The sequence below is a fragment of the Carlito syrichta genome, unplaced genomic scaffold, assembly GCF_000164805.1.
Source record: "Carlito syrichta isolate Samal-C Ts95f unplaced genomic scaffold, Tarsius_syrichta-2.0.1 Scaffold288275, whole genome shotgun sequence".
In the NCBI taxonomy this organism is placed as follows: Eukaryota; Metazoa; Chordata; class Mammalia; order Primates; family Tarsiidae; genus Carlito; species Carlito syrichta.
The window spans coordinates 587,629-609,324 of NW_007232371.1; positions in this window are offsets into that span (position 1 = coordinate 587,629).

Here is a 21,696-nt window from a genome sequence, read left to right on the forward strand (position 1 = left end):
GTCCATGCATCCATCCATCGTCCACCGTCCAGTCATCTATCCAACCATTCGTCTATCTATACTCCATTCATTCATCCATCCAGTCATCTATCTATTCATTCATTCTCCTATCTATCCACCATCCATTCACCCATCCATCCATCGTCCACCATCCATTCACCCATCCATCCATCCTTGAGGGAGACAAAAGGCACAAGCTGACAATGTCCTCATGTCTTAAAAACCACACACTTGACAAGGTCCTTGTGTTCCTGGCCTGGCTCCAACAAGAGCTTGGCCAGTATCTCCTTCCCTTGACGTCTGCCCCTGATAAATGTTGATTTAATAAAATTCAGGTAGTATGATCTCTAGTCTACATAGACTAGATATAGCCTGCTTCAATAATATAACTTCACTCAAAACTTCAAAAAACACAGATGTTAATGATTTTACTCTGACTCACAGAAAACAAAGTCGTCAGTACTATAATAAACTTGCCAAAAAAGTCATAAACATTAACTTTTTCCCAACTGATGCTAACATTAAAATATTTCTTGTTTATGTAATTTCACCCTATATAAAAAAAAAACATACTGGAAAAATAAACTTGCTCTCACCTATTGAGGCGAGAGACTACCCAATCCCACTGTTCTTTATCGTTCTTTTTTCATTCCCTCCCCCCACCTCAGGCCCTACTCTACAGAGACTAGACCTCCACACATCCACCCATCCATTCATCCATTAGTATACCCATTCATCCACTACTCATCCATCTATGCAGGCATCATCCATCCATTGTCCACCATCTATTCTGCTACCCATCAATCCATCCTTCTAGTGTAACTAGTATTTACCGAGGGTTTACTTTGTGTCAGACACTACTAAATGCTTGCCATAATCTCGTTTAGTCCTTACCATAAACTTTGAGATCCTATACTAATATCATCTTCCTTTTACAAATGAGGAAAGTAAGACTCAGAGAGGTTAAGTGACTTATTCAAGTCACACAGATCACAGGGGAAGCACAGGGACTTATGTTCATCTCCCAACTCCAAGTCAGGGCCTCTTTTTCCTACTGCTCCTAATCCGGCTTCCTCGTGTAAGAATCTGAATTGTCAAGTTTGACAACGTTAATATCTGAAAAGAGAAATGACTCATAACACCTACGCCATGTTCTTCTAAGGGGATGAGTTTTTATTCTTACATGTCAGGCACCATACTAAAACCTAGAGATGTAATGATGGTCAAGCAAGTTATAGATATCGTCCCCTGTCATCCAGAAGTTTGTAGGCTAGCACAGAGACTGATCATAGACAATTATTTAGTAGCACTGTCCAGGGGCAAAAAGCAATGCCCAGAGGATAGGAGCACTCAATGACGTGATAGTAGCTCTTTAAGGATTCCATCTCCTGACTTTCAGCTGTGTTCCCTCCTCTATTTGACCATGGCCATTGGCCTACTCAGGCACTGGTTACTTATCACTTAGATGGCCTCGACAACTTCCTTGCGGGTTGTCTGACCACCTCCTCCACTCTGGCCTCCTTCCCCCAACCAACTGAAATCCCACCCTGTTGCCAGAGTGGCTTTATGAGGTATTATTTTAACCAGGTCCCTCTTTCTGCTGAGTTCTTCAATGGATCCTTGACATCTTTTGGATGAAACCTAAATGCCATGTGACATAAGAGTCCACGTGGACCCAGCCACTGTGACCTCAAATACGCCATGAGCTCCCACCCCTGTACCTTTCCACCTGCTGCTTGAACCCTTCACCTGGCAGTCTACTCCCTTGCAAATAACCCAAGAGCCAGATTCTTTCTGAAGTCTTGACTGAACAGAGTCCCTGCTCTGTTCTCTCCGGGCATCCCCGATGCCTTCTATCACAATGTTTTCTCCGTTATCCGGCAACTGTCCCCTGGGCTGGAAGCTTGCGGGGACGGGGATAAGTCCTTTCTCACCTTTGCCTCCTCAGTGCCCAATCATCCAGCTTGGCCAACAGTAGGTGCTCAGCAAACAATGGTTGAAGGAATGCAGGTGAGGCTCCGCGTGGACAGGGACCACTTGTCTGGACTTGTATCGGTGACTCAGCCTGTAATCCCGCGCCTTTGGGAGGCTGAGGTGAGTGAATTGCCTGAGCCTGCGGGTTCGAGACCCGCCTGGGCAGGCGAGACCTCATCTCTACAATAAATAAAAAAATTAGCTGGGCGTGGTAGCGCGCACCTGTAATTCCGGCTACTCGGAAGGCTGAGGTGGAAGGATCGCCGGAGCTCAGCAGGTCGAGGCTGCGGTGGCCGGGAGCGGCCACTGCACTCCAGTCTGGGAGACAGAGTGAGACTCCAACTCAAAAAAAAAAAAAGAAAGATAACCTAATTTCCTGTGTGACTGTTGATGAAGTATGGGAGATGCCATGAAATTCAGCTTCCTTGTGCCATACCTGAGGAAACTGCGGCCAGGGAACAAATGGGTTTGCCTGAAATCATCTGTCTAGCTGGTGACTTGCTTCCTTCCTGTTCAGTTCCACTTTTATTTTTTTCCAAACAAGGAAAGTCTTTGTAGATTTTCTAGAGTCTCTTCAGAGTTTTTGTTTTTGTTTGTTTTTGTCAGGGACTCACTCTGTCACCCAGGCTGCTGTGCAACGGCATAGACATGGCTCACTGCAGCCTTGACCTCCTAGGCTCAGGTAATCTTTTCATCTTAGCCTCCCAAGTAACTGGGACTACAGGCGTGCACCACCATGCCCAGCTTTTGATTTTTTGTAGAGATGAGGTCTCACTATGTTGCCCAGGCTGGTCTCGAACTCTGGGACTCAAACAATCCTCCCATCTCAGTCTCCCAAAGCGCTGGGATTATAAGCATGAGCCACTGCACCTGGCTCTTCAGAGTTTTTGAGATGCACTACTAAAATTATTCATTGGAAACTTTATGTCATGAAATCACTGCTGCTTGGAATAAGAGCATATATTTTCAGAGAAAAATCGACAAGACCAACAGGGATGTTTGGACTGAGATAAATAGAACTTGGGCTCCTAGCCACCTCTGGCATTGATAACATCTTTATCTTAATTAAGATATTCTTCCTTAATTAAGATGTTTCTTGTTTTAAGTATTAGTTTCAGGTGCCTGAATTTCTCCTTTATTCCCCATCCCCACAAGTGATAATCTTAGAAGTAAAATACACTGGACAACTACAGTTTTAAAAAGCCTTTGTATACAGAATGTGAGGATGCTACTTGCCTGGTTCCTAATACACTCACACTTTGCCTGTTTTAAAGTTCTGACCTCAGGAAGCTAAGGAGAGAGGATTGCCTGAGCCCAGGGGTTCGAGAGCAGCTGGGCAACTTAGTGAGACCCCCCTGTCTCTATAATATATCAAAAAATTAGCTGGGTGTGGTAGCGCATGCCTGTAGTTCCGGCTACTTGGAAGGCTGAGGCGGAAGGACACCTGAGCCCAGCAGGTTGATGCTGGGGTGGCCGTGAGCGTGCCACTGCACTCCAGCCTGGGCGACAGAGTGAGACTCTGACTCAAAAATTAAATAAATCAAAGTTCTGACCTGTACTCAAGTAGTTTGGGTTTACGTGTATTTCTAACACTTCCATTGTGCGAAAAGAAACAGGATTATGGAAAAGCTGTAAGTAGGTTCCTGAAAATGTGCTTGCTTTTAACAAAGCTGCTTAATTTCTTTTTGATGAGTGCACTATGCATTATTCGAAATTGTTCAGCTACATTTCCCTAAAGACATTTGGGGCTTAAAGGAAGAGTGTGGGAAGCACTACACAGTTTAGGAGAAGTGGACTTACTGACCCCTAGGAGAGAGGAACTTAATGAATCAGAAGTGTGTTGCTTCTCATGCATGAAATAGCACTTCAATCCTCTCCCCCATCCATCAGCACAGAGGAGCACATGAGCGGTCTGCTACATTTTCTCGTCTGTTACATCACTGCTCCTGTAGGGTTCTGACAGGTAGAACATTAGCTTCCTGGATGGCAGGGAACACATTCTCTGTTTCTTTATTGTCTTCATTCAACAATGCCCAGAAGAGTGCTAGGTATACAGGAAGTACTTAATGCTTGCTAAATTGCTCAATCTAGTGGGTATTTATGTTTACACAAATAAACAATGAGTCTTTTCACGGAATCTTCCCACCCTCAGCATTTCCAATCTTCCAGTTTCTCTTCTCAGGGTGGGGACACTCAAGAGGACCAAGAAAGTCACAAATGAAATTCACACGTGCACTTCTTTTTTTTTTTTTGAGTTGGAGTGTCAATCTGTTGCCCAGACTGGAGTGCGGTGGCACACTCACAGCCACCCCAGCGTGGGCTCTGGCGATCATTCTGCCTCAGCCTTCCCAGTAGCTGGAACTACAGGTGCGCGCTACCACACCTGGCTAATTTTTTTTGATTTATTGTAGAGAGGAGGTTTTTCGCCAATTTGCCCGGGCTGGTCTCGAACCCGCAGGCTCAGGCAATCCACTCACCTCAGCCTCCCAAAGTGCTGGGATTATAGGTTGAGCCACCGAGCCCGGCCCATGTGCACTTCTTAAAGGCCCCTACATGCTCCATCTGGTTAAAGCCCCAGGAACAGGCTCACTGCGGCACAGCTGCCGGGCCAAGAAGCCAGACAGCGAACTGTGTTGGAACCCTTTATGTTGGAACCCTTTATGTTCCTTCCCAGCCTGAGCTCTGAGTCCAAAGTCACACAGGTCAGAGCTCTGGGGGCAGGGAGGCATCACAGAAGGTCTCCTCAGGGAGACTGGATAAAAAAGGAAGACTTTTGAAGCCTGGGGCCATTTTCACCCAGGAAGGCTCAAGGACTGGGGATTGCCCAGTCCTTTCTCCTCTTCCCCGGGTTTCTGGACCCATGCCAGCACCTCCTGCAGCCCCTTAGTCTGGTAGCTGGCCACATGAATGCATGGCCTTTGTACAACGCCATGCCAGTGGACTCTGCACCACTAATCTGTGTCAAGAAATACGAAGCCTCCAAAGGTTCCATTGGCCTCCATTGAAATAACCTGTGAAGCCAGGTTTAAATGTAAAGTGTCACCTACTGAGCTATTCTCACTTTTCCCACCCATCCATTCAATGACAAAAATGACTTGGCCTGGCTCCTGAGGGCTGATCCCAGCGAGGCAGTGGGAATGGTGTAAGAGGTACCTTCCCTGAAGCAGCAGGAGGCAGCCTTCCCATGGCACTGACTGGGTCCTGTTACCCTTGGGGGCTTCCCAGAGGTCTACACTAGACCAGAGTCATGTCCCTCCGGGCACTGAAGCAGGTGGCAGCCCTTGGTCCAATTCCAGATGGAGCAGTGACATTGCATTCACTGTGGGCACACACTCTGGCGCCAGCGGGATGCAAGCCCAGCCTCCCCTTCCCTGCCATCCTCACTGCCAGCCCAGTTACAGGGATGGATCATTTGATGCGGGGTAAATCTCCGTGGAATCCCGGTGGAGGGGAGGGACCCCATTCACCCAGGCCCGATTCTCACAGCCCATAGTGTTTCTGATTCAGACAGCACAAATGAATGCAAGTAATGGCGTCTTCATGGGGGCTGGGTGGGGGAGGTTTCTGCTCTCATGCTGGTCTCCTTAACCTCCCACCAATTTGCCAAAAGACGTGTAAACTTCACACAGCATAGGTGCATGGAGCCATGGATCCCACATGGTGCATTCAAACAAGCTTTGCCAAGAGAGATTTACCCCCCAAAGTGACCACTTTACTGAATTAGGCCAAAGCAGAAACAGAAGTTTAAGAGTCCTTAGCAATTTTTGCACAGTGAATTCAGTGAGCAGAGGACAGAGATTCAATACATGAAAAAGGTGAACAATTATGGGCAATAATAACTAGTCTCTTTCTCTTTGGTGTAATTATTGTGGAAAGGCTGCATTCTACTAAGCGTTTTAACCCTGGACCTAATTTTATTCCTCAATCGCAGTTTGGAAAAAAAAAAAAGCAGGAGCAATTTGAAAAATTGATTATGCTCACAGTTTAGTTTTGAATTCTATGTACGTTTTTGCAAGGCTGTATTTGGTCTTGTTTTAAAAAACAAACCCAAGGGGAAAAAAAAATCCGGGAGAGTAAAGGATTTTTGTCACAGGCCATGAACGGCAGAGGAATGGGGACTGGGGGCTGTTTAGCTGAGGTCAGGGTGAAGAAAACTTGTTTTCGTATCAGAAATTGTTAAGAAGTTCCAAGTTTACAGAGGACAGGGAGAAGGTGGAGACGAGAAATCCAGGTAGGTTGGTGAGGATCCGAGGTCAGGAGTAGGTATGACTTGTGAAATCTGGGATAGCTAGTCACTTAAAACAGAGGTTTAGGGGAGAAATCGGAACCTTCCTCCACTGTGGGTGGGGATATAAGATGCCGCAGCCACTTTGGAAAAACGTTTGGCAATTTCTCAAGATGTTGAGCATAAAATTACCATATGACTCAGCAGTCCTAGGAGGTATTTACTCAGAGAAATGAAAACATACATCCACACAACTTGTATATGAATATTCACTGCAGCATTATTCATAATAGTAAGAAGTGGAGACAGCCCAAATGTCCATCAATGAATGAATGATTAAATAAAATGTGGTACAGTTACACAATGGACTGTTATTTGGCAATAAAAAAACCAAAGCACTGATACATGCTACAACAAGAGTGACTCTGAAACAAACATGCCCGGTAAGAAAGCCAGATATAAAGAATATCTACTGTATAATCCCGCATATAAGAAATGTTCAGATTGAGTAAAACCATAGACAGAGAAAGAAGATCAGTGGTTGTCTGAGGCTGGGGGTTGAAATGGGGGATCAATAGATCTGAGGTTTCTTTTGGGGAGGTGTCAACATTCTGCAGTTAGATAGTGATGGTGCAGAACTCTGTAGATATATGAAACATAATTGAATTGTAGATGAGAAATCCAGGTAGATAAGTGAGGATTCATTCATTGAGTGACTCCGCCAGCCTAGCTGGAGGGCTGGGGATTCCGCATCTTATAACTGTCTCACATTTAAAATAGATTAATTATATCTTATCTAAATAATATCCAAATAAAGCTATTTTTAAAAAAAGCAGAGGAATGAAGGAACACAGTTTACAAAACCCGGGATGTGAGTCTAACTCGGAGGAGAAGAAAGTCAGAGATGAGAATTCTAGATTGAATCAGAAAACTGATTGGAGGCTTCAGCTCCCAATGCCTGGGTGTGTTGGCCAGGAGCTGACGGTACCCTCCCAGTCCTCCCCAGGTGTCAATGACTTAGGATTTTTAAACAGAAAATCTCCCAAACTGGGTCATGATGAATATTATTGATATTTCAGTTAAAAAAGGAGAGGAGGTGGTTTCCTGGTTGAGTAGGTTTGGCAACTTACATTAAATAATGTACTGTAGACTTCCAAATCTATTATGTAATATAATATCCAGCACATTTACTAAATACTTTTTTTTCCCAGATGGAACAACTAGTATTGTTACATAAAAATTAGGAAAAAAAACCCACCCAAATCCTGCACACTATAAAGGAGATAGATAGCTTTAGAAGAAACAAGGCGTGGCTGTCAGAAGTTCATCTGGGACACAAGCAAACGTGAATTTTTTGTGGCCTGTTTTGCAGCTTCTTCATCCAGCGAACGTTCATTGAGTGACTTTTTGCCAGCCTCATGTAGAGTGCTGGGGATACCACATCTTGTAACTGCTTCGTTTCCCCAGGGCTAAGTTCACATACTAAGTCCACAATCAGTGTTTGTGGTGGAACTGACCAGAGTCTATCACAGAGACACATCAGGCCTGTTGTAGCTTTGATTGCTGGGAAAAAGCACAACAAGTAGCTTAAAACAACACCCATTTCTCATCTCACAGTTTCTAGGACAAAAGTCTGGGTACGGTTCACCTGGATTTTCTGCTCAGGGAATCACGAGACTGAAATGAACGTGCCAGTGGGCTGTCTTCTCTCAAGCTGGGCTGTGTTCTCTTCAAGCTCGTGTGGTTGTTGGCAGAATTCGATTCTTTGTGGTTGTCGGACGGAAGCCCTCAGCCCCTAGAAGTCATTTGTTACTTCTTGCCATGTGGCCTTCTTGATAGGCAGTTCATATAATAGCTTTTGGCTTCTTCAAGGCCAGCAGGAGAATCTCTTTTGCACTGAATCTCTTCCTTCAGGGAATGAGTGAATCCTCTTTGAGAGGGCTGCCCCGATTAGCTCAGGTCCACCCACAGAAATCTTTCTTTTAATGAATTCAAAGTCAACTGATGAGGGTCGTAATTTACATCTGCAAAATCTCCACATCTTGGCTGTAGAATGTAACCTAATCATGTGTGTCAAATTCCATCATATTAATACCTTTCACCACACTCAAGAAAAGGGGATTATACAGGTAGGAATCTTGGGAGCTATTTTATAATTCTGCCTCCCCCAGGATATTAAGTAAAATGGGGGCATAAAGGAACCATGAGGGAGTAGAGGAGAGGGTTTTTGACTGCTAAATGAGGGGAGTTGACAGATGGGAAGGCTTCCCAGAGGGAGTGATTTTTCATAGACTTAGATCGTTGACCCAAGACAAAAACAAAATCACATTTCTAAGTTGGATGGTTTTGAAATATGAGCATTTGATACTCGTATTATGAAACACAACTTTGGGGTTTTAAAAGAGGGGGTTGTATACATTAAAAATATTTGAGAGGTCAAAGGGCAATACAGGCATATCTTGCTTCATTGCACTTGGCAGAGACTGTGCTCTCTACAGATTGAAGATCTGTGGCAACCCTACATTGATCAAGTCTATCGGCATCATTTTTTCTAACACCATGCACTGACTTTGTGTCTCTCTGTCACATTTTGGAATTCTCACAATATTTCCAACTTTTTCATTCTTATTATATCTATTATGGTGATCATTGATCTTTAATGTTACTATTGTAATTGTTTTGGGGTGCTATGACCCATGCCCATATAAGATGGCGAATTTAATTGTGTGTGTGTTGTGACTGCTCCACTGAATAGTTGTTTGTCCATCTCTCTCCTTCTACCAGGACTTCCCTATTCCCTGAGACACAACAATATCGAAATTAGGCCAATTAATAACCCCACGACAGCCTCTAAGTGTTCAAGTGAAAGAAGAGTCACATATCTCTCACTTTAAATACAAATCTAGAAATGATTAAGCTTAGTAAGGAAGGTATGTCAAAAGCCGAGGCAGGCTGAAAGCCAGACTTCTTGCACCAAACACTTACCTCAGTTGTGAACGCAAAGGAGAAGTTCTAGAAAGAAATTAAAAGTGCCACTCTGGTGATCACATGCATGATCAGAAAGGAACACAGCCTTATTGCTGATATGGAGAAAGTTTTAATGGTCTGGAAAGAAGATCAAACCAGCCACAACATTACTGTAAGCCAAATCCTAATCCAGAGCAGGGCCCTGGCTCTCTTCAATTCTATGAGGGCTGAGAGAGGTTACTTCGAGAGGTTTAAGGCAAGAAGCCATCTCCATAACATCAAAGTCCTAAGCGATGCAGCAAGTTATCCAGAAGATCTAGTTCAGATCACTGATTTTCCATGTAGATGAAACAGTCTTCTACCGAAAGAAGATGCCACCTAGGACTTTCATAACTAGAGACAAAAGCCAACACCTGGCTGCAAAACTACTGGTCCTCTTATTAGGAGTTAACACAGTTGATGACTTTAAGTTGAAGCCAATGATCATTTGCCATACAAAAATCCTAGAGCCCTTAAGAATTTTGCTAAGTCTACTCTGTATGTGCTCCATCAGTGGAACAACAAAGCCTGGGTCTGTTTACAGTCTGGTTCACTGACTTCAAGCTCACTATTGAGATCTACTGCTTAAAAAAAAAGATTATTTAAAAAAATATTACTGCTCATTGATAATGCACCTGGTCACCCAAGACTCTGATAGAGATGTGCATGGAGATTATTGTTTTCATTCCTGCTAACACAATATCCTTTCTGCAGTGTAAGAATCAAAGAGTAATTTTGACTTTCAAGGCTTATTATTTAAGAAATACATTTTGTAAGTCTATAGGTGCCACAGATAGTGATACCTCTGATAGATCTCGGCAAAGTAAATTGAAAACCTTCTGGAAAGGACTTACTATTCTAGATGCCATTAAGAACATTCATGTTTCGTGGGAGGAGGTAAAAATATCACCGTTAACAAGAGTTTGGAAGAAGTTGATTCCAACCCTCATGGATGACTTTGAGGGATTAAAGGCTTTGTGGAGGAAGGAACTGCAGATGTGATGGAAATAGCAAAGGAACTAGAATTAGAAGTGGAGCCCGAAGATGGGACTGAATCGCTGCAATCTCATGATCAAACTTAGCGGATGAGGAGTTGCTGCTTATGGATGAGCAAGAAAGTCGTTTCTTGAGATGGAATCTATTCCTGGTGAAAATACTGTGAACATTGTTGAAAATGGCAACAAAGAATTTAGAATGTTACATAAACTTAGTAGATAAAGAAGTGGCAAGATTTGAGAGGACTGACTCTAATTTTGAAAGAAGTTCTACTGTGAGTAAAATGCTATTTAATAACATTGTGGCCAGGCACGGTGGCTCAGCCAGTAATCCCAGCACTCTGGGAGGCCGAGGTGATAGAATTGCCTGAGCCTGGGGGTTCGACACCAGCCTGGGCAACTTGGTGAGACCTCGTCTCTATAATAAATTACAAAAACTAGCCGGGCATGGTGGCATGCATCTGTAGTTCCAGCTTCTTGGAAGGCTGAGGCAGAAGGATCTGTCTAAGCCCAGCAGATTGAGGCTGCGGTGGCCGTGAGCATGCCACTGCACTCCACTCCAGCCTGGGGAGACAAGAGTGAGACTCCAACCAAAAAATAAACAAACAAAAAACAAAACAAACCATTGCCTGCTACAGAAAGGAAGAGTTAATTGATGCAGTAAACTTCATTATTGCCTTATTTTAAGAGCTGCCTTATTTTAAGAGCTGCCTCAGTTACACCTGCCCTCAGCAACCACCACTCAGGTCAATCAGCAACTGGAGATAAGACTCTCCACTAGCAAAGATCAGGGTTTATTGAAGGCTTAGATGTTTGTTAGCCTTTTTAGCAATAAAGTATTTTTACATTAAGTTACATATATTGTTTTTTAGATATCATTCTATTGCATACCTGGTAGACTACAGTATATGTAAACATAACTTTCATATGCACTGGGAAACAAAAAACTTAAGTGACTCACTTTATCATGGTACTTACTTTACTGTGTGGTCTGGATGTGAGCCTGCAATTTCTCCAAGTATGCCTGCACGTGAAATTTGGCATATGAAGAAGGGCAGGGAGGGGATGGAAGGATGCTGTAATTAGGAAAGATAGCCAGAGGGCTACATCTGTAAGGGCAATGCTCTATCTATCTGGGAGGTGGGTAGGCCAATGTTCTTTATTTTTATACACTTTTGATGTATGCAAAGCTTCATGATAATTTTTTTCATGTCTCCTTCTCAACCTGAACCTCCACTATCCAAATTATCTTCCTGTAGAAAATATTGACAGTGTCTTTGCTGTGCTTCTATGGATACTATATACAACAACAACACCAATAATAATAATCACTTATAAGCACTCACTCTGTGCTAGCCATTTAACATACATTAACTCATTTAATTCAGATAACAAGCCCATGGGGTAGCTTCTGTTATCATCCCACATGCAAGATGAAGACACTGAGACACAAGTTAAACAGCCTACCTGGTGCCATGCACTTACTGAGAGGTGGGTTGAAATTTGAACCTAGAAGGTCTGTCTCCAGAGACTATATTAGGTTGTGTGCTATAGGGATTCACAGTTCTAGGTGTGTAATTTTTGTTTCTTATTCTGAAAAGGAAATAAGTAGGAGTTCACCAGGTGGAGAAAGTGGGGAAGGGCATTCATGCAACGGGAATGTTGTAGAGTGAAATGGTAAGTTCAGGACACTACAGTCAGGAGAGGGAGCAGTGGAAGATGAGAGTGGATAGGAAGGTAGCACGTGGGCTCTAAAGTTCCTCAGATGTCATATTCAAGAGTTTGGATCATATTCTGAGAGCAATTGGGCACCAAAGCCTAATGTTGGTAGCTGTAAGAAAATATACAGGCAAAACCAAAGACGGGGAGACCAGCTGGAAAGCTCTTGCAGTAAAAGGAGTAAGAAGTGACGCAGTTGAATCATGGCCGGGGCAAGGGCATGGGGAGGTTGGAGAGATTTGTTTGCTGTTCAGGGGATGGAGATGATGACAGCTGAGCGTGAGGAAGGGTGTAGAGGTGGGTGGGGGGTTGAGTGACTGAGGGTGATCACCAGGCCTCTGGCTTAAACACAGCAGTAGAAGATGGCATCATCTACTGGGATAAGCCAAGGAAGAAGATGGGTTTGCCATGACAAGTTTGGGACAGTTTGGTACAAATGTTGACTATTCAAATCAGGGATTTAGAAGAGAGACCATAATAGAAGCATCTTGTGAATGATTATTCTCAAAGTGTGGTCTGGGGAAACGACTGGCTGGAATCTCTTGGGGTGGATGATAATGTGCCTTATTGGGTCCCACCATGGAGATACTGAATCAGAATCTCTGAGATTGAGGACAGGGAATCCATATTTTTTAAAAAATTTAGAATCAGGAGGTAAAAGTACATGTTTGTTACATGGACATATTATATACTGTGGTGGGGATTGGCCATAAAAAAGAATGAAATCATGTCCTTTACAGCAACACGGATGGAAAGCCTCATCCTAAGTGAACTAACTATGAAACAGAAAGCCAAACACTGTGTGCTCTCACTTATATGCAGGAGCTAAATGGCCACAAAGATGGAAATAACAGACATTGGGGAATCTTCACTCCCTGATGACTCTTATTGGTTGCCAAAGGAGGGCTCCAGGAGTCACCTCTGATTGGACACACTTGGCAGGAGGACTGATCCAATTCCAACTGCAGGTAAATCCTCGCAACTGGGAGATCCCTATGGCTGGAGGCCTGGTGCCTGGGGCAGAAATTGCCCACTTTGGCAGACTTCACATTTGCGCAGGGAGCAACCACCCTCTGACTCTACTGGTAGCTGTGGGTATGCTTTTGTCCTTCTGATTTGACAGCTTATCCTGGTCCTCCTGTGCCTGCCACTTAACAAATATGTCAAAGTGCCACTTGTAAGTCCTCTTAAATGATTCACACACTGTCTTCCACAAATCCCCTCAGAGATGAGTCGTCTTAACTAAACACACTCCAGAGTGCTATGCAATCGAGTATTTGGCTCGCAGATCATTAAAACAGCCATCTCCTGCTTTCCACGGGAATCTCTGGAAGGCACTGCCATATGGATGTGTGGGAAGAATGAAAGCTCTTTCATTAATAAACATTTACTGCAAGTGATTGGAAAATAAACACATGGCCTTCCTTGCACTTAGTAGGTGCTCAGTGAACATCTGCAGACAGGTTGAAACTACCCACGCATGCTTCCACCATCCACAAGACTGGGGAGAAATACATTTTGCTGAACATCTGCCACTATTTCAGAGACTAAAAAGCTCATGGAAGAAAAGTCAGTCAGGAAATCAGAGGACTGCAGAACTGGCTTAGCATATTAGTAAGAATCCGCCACCATAGGCCAGGAACTATCACTAACTTGAAGAGACTACAGGTCTTTTGTGCCAATCTTGTAGTTTGTAGAGGTCTGTATAGCCAATGTACACAGGTGAGTCAAGTTACAAAATGCCTACAACTTTAGAACTAGATCAATTACCCAGAAAATCAAAGCCAGCATACCTTTTCCGTATCCCAAATACTCCACTGATGGCTTTCCCTCCACTTCCCTTATTGTTCGAATTTGGTCTCAGATGCTTTGACTCCCAGACAATTGCTCACAATTAATTCACCCTTTTCCAAATTAGAAGTTAGTAGCATGAATAACTCCAAATTAGCTGGAAGATTTCAATTTATTTGCCGAACAAACAGAATGGTAGTCGTGTGTCCCCAAAGGAGTGGATGCTCACCTAATAAAAGATTAAGATATTGTCACTTGTCTGGTAAGTAATTCTGTGCCTTTGACGGGTCCATTCCCAGGAGGAAACAAATCAGTCTCTCTGGTTCCTTGGTTTTTTTAAAGGCTTTCCTTTTGGGGAGCCACTTTCCTTCAACTAGATGGAATTTCGGACTTTTTGACAGTTTCAGCAAGAGGAAACTGGGATTGTCTTGTTCCGGTCTTGACTGGAAGGAACTCTAGCTCCAAGGAAATAGAATTTTCCCACGCACAGTCACTCGTCTGTGTTTCTGGTCACTTGACCAATTCACACACAGCTGATTGGCCCAGGGATGAGCACCTGACCCCAAGACAGCCAATCAAGCCATGTTGTGAAACAAGCTTTCCATTCATTATTTCCTTCATTTTTTCCCTCAGTCCTGTGCCACTCACGTCCTTCCCCAACCTCCTCAATGCCTTTTCCGGTGCTCTCATCTCTTTTAAGCTAGAAGTTATTGGGAAACCTAAGAATGGTTCCCCACTTGGAGCATTCCAGTTTTATAGGGAGTTTTATAACAGCTCAAGGATTCAGCCTTGAGCTTGATTGGGCCAATGCAGCACACCTGAGTCCAGGGCAGCCAATCCACAAGCCGGTGGCCACTGGATGGGAAGCATCGTTTGAGAGTTTTCTCAGAAAGGCTGAGGGTGCTGATGGAAGAAGCAGATACTCCCCTTCTTGGCGGACACAGAGGACGCAGAGAGGGACTGAGGCAGGAGGGATCGTCTTAATGGTGGGATTCTGGCATGGAGAGTCACATACTTCTATTCCTGAGGAGGCAACTTAATACGCCGGAAGCCAGACCTGCCTTGGATACTTCCCACCTTTCTGACCTACTGCCTCCGATATGAGGCCTGGCTGTCTCGCTTCTGCTCACGCATTACTTGAGGTAACAACCAGAGAGCCAAACCCACTAATAGAACTTCCTCCCACCCTCCTTTCTCCTCCCCTTCCCCCTATACTTTTTTCCTCCTCCTTCCTCTTCCCCCTTCTTTGTTTCCTCCCTCCCTTCTCCTCCTTCACATCACCACTACCATCACCACCACCACCACCACCGTCATCACACCACCACTGTTATTTAACAAGCACTTGCTTTGTGCCTGGTACTGTCTGAAGTACTTCAAATCCTTGAACATGCTAAATCCTCACAACTCTGGCAGGTAGGTAATATTATTATCTTCATTTTCCAGATGAGGAACAAAGAGGATAAGTAACTTGCTTGATGTCACACTGTTCGAAGTGACGGGGTCAGACTTTGAACCCAGGCTGTCTGACTTCCAAGTCTGGGCATTCTTGTGTCTCCCTTAGAATCTGATCTTGTCAGAGCTTAAAAGATTATTGAAGTCACCTCCTCTACTAATTATTATACTTTGGGATTTCATAGATCAATTAAAACAAATAAGCAGGGATGATGGGCATGAGGTTGGCAGCTTCTAATTTCATCAGGAAAGGACAATAGAAGTGTCAAAACAAGGCACGACCTTTACAGTCACGAAAGAAAGGCCATTCAACCCACAAAGAGTAGAGAGGACTTAACTTCCAGGTAGAGTACAGTCCTTTGAACTGCATAAATCATAAATTATGGTAAACTCACTGTATTGACTTATTTTTCTCATTTTGCTGTACAGCATTTAAAACATGGCTCTGAACCAGTCCTTGTGGGTGTCACTGGCTCTCTTCCGATTCTCATATTGTTTAAAAGGAAATAGAGACCTGGGCAGTGAGAGTGACTTCATCAAGGTCACACCGGAGTCATAAGCCGATTTGGAACTTGCTTTCAGGTCTTTTGACTTCCTTAGCTGAAGGGTATTATTTTCAGGTAGGAGCGGAGGCAGTGGGAGGTCCTTACTTCTAAACAGTGACGGACTGAGCTCTATATATGTGTTTTCTGAGCCCTCGGTGGCAAAGTAACAGACGCTCTGGCCCTGCGCCTGTGAGTCCGGTCTTGGGAGTTTACGGCATCTTCTGCATCTATTGGTCTGTTTCATTCTCACAATGGCCCCGAGGCAGATGACCCCCCTTCATTTTCAAGATGGCTTAACTGTAGCACTCAGGGGCTATGGCCCATTTGTTCCAGATTCCACCTTCAGTGGTTCCAAGGGAGTCTTCCCATAGGTGCCAGCATCACCTGCTTTGAGGGTGGAACCTGGCTGTCCTGAAGGATGAGCCATGAGATTGGCCTTTCTAGGGACGGGCTATTATTAACTAATCTCCAACTGGATATTTCTTTTCCTTTGTGTGTTAGAGGGAAAGCCTTCAAGTTGGTGGACTGACTCATTCACTATGCATCTACTATCAAATGCCTGTAGGATAGCAGTGCTTCCTTCCTCTTCTTCGAGTACTAGAGGGGCCAGCTGTACCCATCCAGTATTCCTGCCACTCTCCCCCTGGGCCCAACTCAGCTGATTGGAATATGGAACCCAAGGGACTGGTTTGGGCCAATCAGATCTCTTATGAACCGGGAGAGTTGAGAGGAAGCGCTGGTTCATAGCAGGTGCTTGAGCTAAAAGATCACTTATCTTTGGATCACATTTCCTTGGAATGGGAGTGACTCTTTGGGGCCATGGGCAAGATAAAAAGACTGAACGAGGCAGAGAGAAGGTGAGAGGAGAAGAGGAGGATGAGAAATGGTGAAATAAGAAAAAAGAAGAGAGTCCTGATTCTTCACTCCCCAGGAGACTTTGGATGCCTTTTATATGCCTCACTTTTTTTTTTTTTAAGTTAGAGTATCACCCTGTCGCCCAGGCTGGAGTGCAGTGGCTTGTTCACGGTCACCCCAGCGTTGACCTGCTGGACTTAGGCGATCCTTCTGCCTCCGCCTTCCAAGTAGCTGGAACTACGGGCATGTGCCACCACGCCTGGCTAATTTTTTTGATTTATTGTAGAGATGAGGTCTCACCAAGTTGCCCAGGCTGGTCTTGAACCCCGGGGCTCAGGCAATCCTCTTGCCTAAGCCTCCCAAAGTGCTTGGATTACAGGCTTGGGCCACCACACCTGGCCACGCCTCACTTTTATCTTGAGCTCATTTGAGAGGATTTCTGTTCTGGGCAACAAAAAGATCCTTAACCTCAACGACCTGCTCTGGATGCTCCCTGGACTGGATGCTGGAATACAGAGAACTGTGGGTCAAGGCTGGTAAAGAGGCCCATGTTCCAGCATGGGGTGGAAGACAGTTCCTTCCCACATGCACACACTTACGAGCCCATGGGCGACTTCCATCTTATGCTGAAGGGACGCTCCAAAACACCCAAATATCTGACCAAGAAACAGAGAGTGACTCCATGTTTAAAAAGAGCAAGAAAACTGAATGTGCCCAGTTGAGAAAGTGTTACAAAAATGTGTCGATACTGTCAATTTCTGTCTATCACAATGGCGGCGCACCTGAGGCTCTCTTAACAAACATCAATCCTTGCTAAGCTCCTTGGAGGCAGATGAGCAACAAGTTGTAAACACAAGAAGGATGCCAGGTACTTGCCTCTTGGAAGGTTGGGTGCTCCTGACACAAGCACATTACTGGCTCTTGTTGCTGTGCGCAGCTGGTCTATATAACTTTTAAGTCTGACGCGTGGTGGCTAATTTTGGCACCTACTGTGACAGGATGATGAAATGGTGCTTGTCCTATTGGGAAGTCATTACTGAAAACAACTGGAGACAAGTTCTTCACATTCCAGGAGAGGAGCTGGACCTTCTCTGCAGAATTCAGGAAGAGAATGGTCATCGTACACCTCCAGGTTACCTCAGACGGTAGAGCTTGAATAAGAAGGGATTTTTCAGTGTGTTAATACAAGAATGGCACTAGGAACTGGGGAGATTGTTTTCTTCCTCGACATCAGGCAGCTCTCCCATTAGCACCAGATAAGATCTGCAAAGTTACTTGGGCTCTTCTAAGGGAAGGGGTTTGTGAATTGTCCTTGCCGATTTCCTGTTTGAGAGTCAGCCTGTAATCCCGCGCCTTTGGGAGGCTGAGGTGAGTGGATTGCCTGAGCCCGCGGGTTCAAGACCCGCCTGGGCAACTTGGCGAGACCTCATCTCTACAATAAATCAAAAATTAGCCGGGAGTGGTAGCGCACGCCTGTAGTTCCAGCTACTTGGAAGGCTGAGGCGGAAGGATTGCCGGAGCCCCCAGCAGATCAAGGCTGCGGTGGCCGGGAGCGGCCATTGCACTCCAGTCTGGGCGACAGAGTGAGACTCCAACTCAAAAAAAAAAAAAAAGAGAGAGAGTCAACCAGTCATCAGCTATTTATTGAATGCTGAGCTGAGAATACAGGCATTAATCACTTTCTGTCGTCATGGCACTCACAGTCTAGGGCAGAGGCTGAAAACAAGTGGTTTGGGTGGTGGGAAGAGCTGCTGCTTTTTTTGGATTTGTTTTATTTGGTCCTCAAGATGCTTTGAAAACTTGGAAGATCTGACTACAGATGATTCTCGGCCCCATGCCCTTGCGGCCATGGGTGGTGGGTGCTGACTAATGGCTGCTTCCTCTGGTTGGAAAGCAACATTCTCCCTCTAGGACCTCACCAAGGCCAAATGCCACATGACAGTCATAATACTTGTCCTCTTTATCTTATGGTAAGATAATATTTTTTTTGTATCCTTGTCTTTATGAAAAGTAGGAAAATAAAATGTAGACTAAGAATGCCACAGTTGTCAAAAATGGCAAAGGTCATGTTTTGGGTAATTTTAAGTGTCAACTTGACTGGACCATAGGGTGCCCGGACATTTGATCACATATTGTTTTGGGAGTTTCTATGAGGGTGTTTGTTAGATGTGATGATTACTTCATTGGTGGACTCTAAATAAAGCTGATTACCCTTTATAATGTGAGTGAACTTCATCCAATCAGTTGAAGGCCTCAGTAGAACAATAAAGCTGAACCTCCTCTAATTGAGAGGGAATTCTTCCTGCTTGAAGACCTTTGAATTGGGACATTGGTTGTCTTGCCTCTGGACTGGAACGGAAACATTGGCCTTGCCTGAGACTGTCAGCCTTCAGATTGGGATTGCACCATTGGCTCTTCTGAGCTTCCAGCTTGCCATATCACCTTGACGATCTCGGACTTGCTAACCTCTATGTCATGTATAATCGTAAGCCAATTCCTTAGACCAAGTCTGTCTGTCTGCCTTCCTCCCCATCAAACACACACACAGACATACACAGACATACACACACACACACACGCACACACACACACACACACACAGATATCCTACTGGTCCTGTTTCTTTGGAGAACTCTAATACAGGCCAAATTTCTTCATGATGCTAAGGACTCTCTTTAATATTTACTGTTATATATTTATAAATATTCATCACTTATTTATTACAAATATATTTATCACTTATTTATTACAAATATATTTATATTTAATTGAAAAAAACTCTATGCCAACTTCTCTGATGCCTGGACTATTTTTCTCATCATATCTGGCATATAATTTTTGGTCCAGTTCCCTTAAAGACTTTCCCTCAAACAGGTCCTCACTTAGATAGTTGTGATATACAAAGAAATCATTTAAGAATAGCTTTCAGTTAATGAATGCACAAAGGTCAATGCAGGGGTCTTCCATATTTCCTAGTTTTGAAATGAATGATGTTACCAGGTGTTGGGGCTAATTTAAGATTCACTTTTTTTTTCATATCATATCCTTCCTGCAGTCTGCTAAAGTTTTGACTTTACTATTTGCCCACAGCATTTCTGCTTTTGTTGGTCTTAGGACAGATTCCTTTTTTTCCTTCTGGCACTATTTCTTTGGTAGCTTTATTTTGCTGTGTGGATTATTTGGAGACTGAGGCATCTCTAGGAAACTCCTGCTACTCTTGGGCACAAAATGAATTCTTTTGGCTTCCAAATGGCCTGCTATTTATTGCTTTCTGAATTTGGTGACAAACTGTACTTTAAGGCAAGCCAGATCAGCTACACAAGAGTCCTCAGGAATATTTAAACTGGGGCTGAGAGCCACCTGTTAGTAAAATCAGGAATGGGAGCAGAGGGCCTAGAGGGCCACTGAAGAGCATCTAATCTTTTTCCTTCTTCTTAGATATGAAGACACTCAAATCAGGAGGGGAGCAAAGGTGTCATCTTAAGTCTATGGTAATGACAAGAGGAAGATACAGATGAGAATTCTTGCATGCATGGTTACTTATCTGACAATGAATGACTATCAGTTTGGGCAAAACAGAATATAAATTGAGAAATAGACCCTGAAGAAAGAACTTTTTGGTTCTTTATGAGTAAATGTGGAAAGAGCAAGGAGAAAGTCCATCCACAGTTGACTGGCTTGAGGCTAAAAGGCTCCAGTCCACGGCTCCATGAGCTCTTATAAGAAAATTTAATTTCCAGGTCCCTGCGAATTAGTGGTGTGCTGTGCACGTTCAACAACTGCCTCCTCCTCAATGTGTTCGCCAATACCTGTGGTGTAAATACTCCTACTGTGGTTGGATTCAGGTAACTGACATGAAATCACTGAATGCAGAGGAGTGAAGACATGCACACCATTGCTCTCTGAAGTAACAGCTTCTGCACACGTATGGTTCAGAGGCCACCGAGATCTTGATTCCAAGGAAACTTTTCCAGTCTCTGTAGATGTAATGAAGAAGTAAGGGGCAGCCCCTTGTCCACGTCAATACTTTGTACAAATGCCTGGGTCAGTTGACTGGTTGGTCAGCAAACCCTGATGGAACACCGACTTTGTATCTGATCTTGTATAACGCACTGCAGATTCATGAATAAACAAGACATAACTAACTTTATAAAATAAAGCAAATGATTCTAAAATGCCTGCGGGTCATTTTTTTTTCTCCATTGAGGACTCACAATCACAACTTTTCTACACAGCATTTTGATCTCCAGGGATGTAAAAAAAAAAATCCCCATTTTTAAGACATCTTGAAATGTAGACTCAATGTAATTTCCAAAGTAAAGCTATTTTTGATAGCATTCTTAGAAATGGTGGCATTTCTCATCAAATTAAACAAGATGCAGAGGAACTACAATTGCAGAAAGCTTGGAGATCTCATATTTATGTCTTTTTGGGGGGCAAATGTGTCAATGGCAAATCGCTATTACTACTGCCATTGCTAAATGTTTCTTTTTGCCTGTTGCGCTACACTGGTGTTGCTAAAAGATTGCGTATGCTCCCCACCCCCAAGTCTCTGCCTAAAATGTGTAGGTGACAAGAGTACAACATGTAGATAAAGCAACCACAGGTGTCCCTTGTGTGAAACTTTGTGCAGTGCAGATTTGCTGTGCAAGCTTCGTGCTCCAGTCAGTTGCTATTTGGAAAGAGGACTTTCATCCTTGGAGTAGAGAAACGGTGAAATCATACTTGTCAATTATGACAGCAGGTCAGACACCCAGCCCCAGAACTCTTGGAGAAGTGTTTGATGATCATCCCCTCATGGCTATAACTAAAACCATTCACTTTTTCTTTGGAATCATAGCCCTAAAAAGAGCTAAGAAGCTCTCATAGGAGCAGGATCGGGGCGGGGGGTGAGGAGCTGGTCTTTCCCATTAAATATATTCAAAGAAGCAACATTTTGATGTGTGCATTTCTGGGATGGTTTGTGACTCATGTTGATGTATGAATAATTGATTGGTAATAATGATCTGTGATCACAGGGATGACTTAGAGGGTCTGGGAAGTGGGAAGGGATTTCTACAAAATGAGTGGATTTTTATAAGAGACAGCAATTTTGGTCTTAATTGTACAGGATTACCTGCTTGTGAAAAGGTAC